Here is a 5000-nt window from a genome sequence, read left to right as displayed (position 1 = left end):
CAATCCTCGAAAGGCAGGTCGAAAAAGCCAAAGCCCCGCCTTCGGCGGTACGAAACTGGAACCGGGCGCCACCTCGTGGTTCCCTCGGTCGGCCGAGACGGCGTGGGGCGACCCCTTCCGGACATCCGCGAGACGACCGGCCGTCAGGTCAACCCATTCGCTCCAAAGGGGTTGACCTGGTGGCCGAGAGGGGACTTTGAAAATTTTTCGGACTTGGAAAACTTTTTTTTTTTTTTTTCCCCCCAGCCCGCTTCCTCCGGGTTGACCCGGTGGCCGAGCGTCTCGCCGTCCCCGGACGCGGCGAGGGACTGCCTCCCGGCCGACAGGATCGGGCCCCTGGAAGTCTGGGGGTGGGGGGGGGAAATCGCCCCACGCCTCCGAGGAGGGCTGCCCGGGCGGGCCTGGCCCCGGAGCTCGAAAAAAAAAAAAGGATCGGGCCCACTAGAGACATGGACCAGGCCGCCCTGGGCTCACCCTCCCCGGCCGCAGCGAGGGACTGCCTCCCGGCCGACTGGATCGGGCCCCTGGAAGTCTGGAAAAAAGACTGGAACCTGACGCCTCCGAGGAGGGGGCGCCCAGGGAAGGAGGGAGATCCGGGTTGACCTGGTGACCGGACGGGAAAGAGGCCACCGGGCGTCCCCCCCCTTAAAACCTAGGGGTTGACCTGGTGGCCGGAAAGCGAACCGGCCAGCAGGTGAACCCTTTCGATTCCACGGGTTGACCTGGTGCCCGGGAAGCGAACCGGCCAGCAGGTGAACCCGTTCGATTCCACGGGTTGACCTGGTGCCCGGGAGGGGACTCTGAAAATTTTTCAGCCCTTTCGACTCGGGGTTGACCTGGTGGCCGAGAGGGGACTCGCACGGCAGGCAAGCCGCCCTGGGCTCACCCTCCCCGGCCGCAGCGAGGGACTGCCACCCGGCCGACTGGATCGGGCCCCTGGAAGTCTGGAAAAAAGAATGGAACCTGACGCCTCCGAGGAGGGGGCGCCCAGGGAAGGAGGGAGATCCGGGTTGACCTGGTGACCGGACGGGAAAGAGGCCACCTGGCGTCCCCCCCCCTTAAAACCTAGGGGTTGACCTGGTGGCCGGAAAGCGAACCGGCCAGCAGGTGAACCCTTTCGATTCCACGGGTTGACCTGGTGGCCGGAAAGCGAACCGGCCAGCAGGTGAACCCGTTCGATTCCACGGGTTGACCTGGTGCCCGGGAGGGGACTCTGAAAATTTTTCAGCCCTTTCGACTCGGGGTTGACCTGGTGGCCGAGAGGGGACTCGCACGGCAGGCAAGCCGCCCTGGGCTGACCCTCCCCGGCCGCAGCGAGGGACTGCCTCCCGGCCGACAGGATCGGGCCCCTGGAAGTCTGGGGGCGGGGGGAAATCGCCCCACGCCTCCGAGGAGGGCTGCCCGGGCGGGCCTGGCCCCGGAGCTCGAAAAAAAAAAAAAGGATCGGGCCCACTAGAGACATGGACCAGGCCGCCCTGGGCTCACCCTCCCCGGCCGCAGCGAGGGACTGCCTCCCGGCCGACTGGATCGGGCCCCTGGAAGTCTGGGGGGGGGGGGGGAATGGAACCTGACGCCTCCGAGGAGGGGACGCCCAGGGAAGGAGGGAGATCCGGGTTGACCTGGTGACCGGACGGGAAAGAGGCCACCGGGCGTGCCCCCGTTAAAACCCCTAGGGGTTGACCTGGTGGCCGGAAAGCAAACCGGCCAGCAGGTGAACCCTTTCGATTCCACGGGTTGACCTGGTGCCCGGGAAGCGAACCGGCCAGCAGGTGAACCCGTCCGATTCCACGGGTTGACCTGGTGCCCGGGAGGGGACTCTGAAAATTTTTCAGCCCTTTCGACTCGGGGTTGACCTGGTGGCCGAGAGGGGCCTCGCACGGCAGGCAAGCCGCCCTGGGCTCACCCTCCCCGGCCGCAGCGAGGGACTGCCCCTCCCCACCCCCCGGCTGACAGGATCGGGCGCACTGGAAGTCCGGGACAGTATTTTCCCCGACGCCGGGGAGGGCGGGCGGAGGGGCTCTGGCGGCCAGCCCGGGCCCCGGAGCTCGAAAAGGAAAAAAGGACCGGGCCCGCGAGAGACGGGGGCCCTGCCGCAGGGGGGGGGGGCAGTCCGACCGGGGCTCACCGTGCGGCAGGCCCGGGCGTCGGCAGGGGAAAGCGGGCGAGGAGGCGCGGGGCCGGGTGCCTACGGCCATACCGGACCGAACGCCCCCGATCCCGTCCGATCTCGGAAGGTAAACCGTCCCGGGCCTGGCTAGTACTTGGATGGGTGACCGCCTGGGAATCCCAGGTGCCGTAGGCAGCTTTTCCCGGTCCGAGTCAGCTCTCTCTCCTTTTCTGGGGGGGAAGGAGAGGGGGGGACGGGCCGGAAAGCCCCTCGTCGCTCCTGCCGAGTCGGAGGTCGCGGCCGCAGGTCACGGGTCTGGGCGCCTGGGGTCCGGCTCCCCACCCACCCGGCTTCCTCCGCGGAGGACCCCCCCCGGGGCCACCGAAGCCGCTGGGGGAGACCCCGGGCATGGGGCGGACTGGCCCGGACCCTCCCGGCCGCCGGCCCGCAGGTCCGCCCCGAATCCCCCCCCGCGGCCACCCAGGCCAGGCCTGGCCAGGCGGGACGGACGGCGGGTGTCCAGCGCCCAGCGGCTTCCTCCAGCGGGGACCCACGGACCCCAAAGCCGCAGGGGGAGGCCCCGGGCCCGGGACGGACTCGCTCGGACCCCCTGCGCCCGGCCGCCGGCCCGCGGGACCGCCCCGAATCCCCCCGCGGCCACCCAGGCCAGGCCTGGCCAGGCGGGACGGACGGCGGGTGTCCAGCGCCCAGCGGCTTCCTCCAGCGGGGACCCACGGACCCCAAAGCCGCAGGGGGAGGCCCCGGGCCCGGGCCCGACTCGCTCGGCCCCCCCGCCTCCCCTGCGCCCGGCCCCCGGCCCGCGGGACCGCCCCGAATCCCCCCGCGGCCACCCAGGCCAGGCCTGGCCTGGCGGGACGGACGGCGGGTGTCCAGCTCCCAGTGGCTTCCTCCAGCGGGGACCCACGGACCCCAAAGCCGCAGGGGGAGGCCCCGGGCCCGGGACGGACTCGCTCGGCCCCCCCGCCTCCCCTGCGCCCGGCCCCCGGCCCGCGGGACCGCCCCGAATCCCCCCGCGGCCATCCAGGCCAGGCCTGGCCTGGCGGGCCGGTGTGCGGCTCCCCCGGGCTTCCTCCCCCGACGACCCGCGCCCCCCTGAGCCGCAGGCGGAGACCCCGGCCCCGGGGCGGACCGGCCCGGGCTCGCTCGAGCCCCCTGCGCCCGGCCCGCAGGACCGCCCCCCCGAATCCCCCGGGAGAGGCCCGGCCTGCACGCCACTGACGACCCGCGGCCCCCAAAGTCGCAGGAGGCGCCCCCCCCCGGTTAGCCCCGTCTCGCTCCGCGCCCCCCGCCCCTCGCTGCCGGGACCGGGCGCCGCCCCAGAGTCAGCCGCAGCCGGCCGGCCTGAGAGCTGCCCTCCTGTGGACGACGGTGAGTTTACCTTGATACTAACCGGCCGTCAGCCAGGTCAACCCCATTGCTAGACTGGGGTGGACCTGGTGGCCGAGTGGGGACTTGGAACATTTGACAGCTGCTTCCCGGGGCTTGACCGGTTGTCCTGAACGCCCCCCACCCCCAGCCCCAGCCCCCGGCTCCTGCTCCCCTCTCCCCAGCCTCGGTGCTCCGCTCCCTGCCTCGGAGGCTGCCTCTCTGCGGCGCCTGCATCGCCTCCGAGGACGCGCACCCTCCGGAGGCTGGACGTAAACCCACCACTGCCGCTGACCCGGCTCTCCGAGGGACGACTGTGAGGCCTCCCCCCCCCCCCCACCCCCGGACCGCCCTGGGGACGACTGCTAAGCCTCCCCCACCGGACCGCCCGGGGCAAGACTGCTAAGCCTCCCTCCCACACACACACACACACACTGTCGGGGGAGGACTATTAAGCTTTCCCCCTGGAGCGCCCGGGGCGGACGACTGTTAAGCCTGCCCCCGGAGTCCTCGGGGGAGGACTATTAAGCTTTCCCCCCTGGAGCGCCCGGGGGGGGACGACTATTAAGCCTGGCCCCCGGAGTCCTCGGGGGACGACTATTAAGCCTCCCCCGGACTGGCCGGGGGGCGACTATTAAGCCTCCCCCGGACCTGCTCCGTCTCGACTATTAAGCCCCCCTCTGTGGTCCTCAAGACCACTGCCGTGCTGCCCTCGGAGTGGGGTGACACCCGGGCCGGAAAGCAAACCGGCCACCAGGTCAACCCGTCGAATCCAATGGGTTGACCTGGTGGCCGGAAAGCAAACCAGCCGCCAGGTCAACCCGTCGAAACCAATGGGTTGACCTGGTGGCCGGAAAGCAAAACGGCCGCCAGGTCAACCCAGTAGATTCAGCGGGTTGACCTGGTGGCCGAACGGGGACTTTGAAAATTTGACAGCCGCTTCCCGGGGGTTGACCTGTTGTCCCGGTGGGGACTTTGAACATTTGACAGCCGCCTCCCAGGGCTTGACCTATTGTCCCGGTGGGGACTTTGAGAATTTTACAGCCGCTTCCCGGGGCTTGACCTGGTGGCCGAGTGGGGACGTTGAACATTTGACAGCCGCTTCCAGGGGGTTGACCTGTTGTCCTGAACGCCCCCCACCTCCCCCCCGGCTCCTGCTCCCCACTCCCCAGCCTCGGTGCTCCGCTCCCTGCCTCGGAGGCTGCCTCTCTGCGGCGGCTGCATCGCGTCCGAGGACGCTCACCCTCCGGAGGCTGGACGTAAAGCCTGACACCCGCCACCGCCGCCGACACGGCTCTCGGAGGGACGACTCTGAGGCCTCCCCCCACCCCCGGACCGCCCTGGGGACGACTGCTAAGCCTCCCCCCCGCCCACACCCACACCCACACTGTCGGGGGATGACTCTTAAGCCTCTCCCAGACTGCCTGGGGAACGACTATTAAGCCTGCCCCCCGGAGCACTCGGGGGACGACTATTAAGCCTCCCGCGGACTGCCCGGGGGATGACT

The 5000-nt window shown here is 70.4% G+C and overlaps 1 non-coding gene across 1 annotated transcript; it reads left to right on the top strand.

Moving 5' to 3' along the window:
* Nucleotides 1-2183: 2183 nt before the first annotated feature.
* Nucleotides 2184-2302, top strand: LOC135977796 (5S ribosomal RNA). Its single transcript, XR_010595239.1, has one exon. It is a non-coding gene; the product is annotated as a 5S ribosomal RNA (ribosomal RNA).
* Nucleotides 2303-5000: the final 2698 nt, after the last annotated feature.

This window comes from Chrysemys picta, unplaced genomic scaffold (assembly GCF_011386835.1).
Source record: "Chrysemys picta bellii isolate R12L10 unplaced genomic scaffold, ASM1138683v2 scaf36, whole genome shotgun sequence".
Lineage (NCBI taxonomy): Eukaryota > Metazoa > Chordata > Testudines > Emydidae > Chrysemys > Chrysemys picta.
This window is presented reverse-complemented; position numbering and strand designations above follow the sequence as displayed.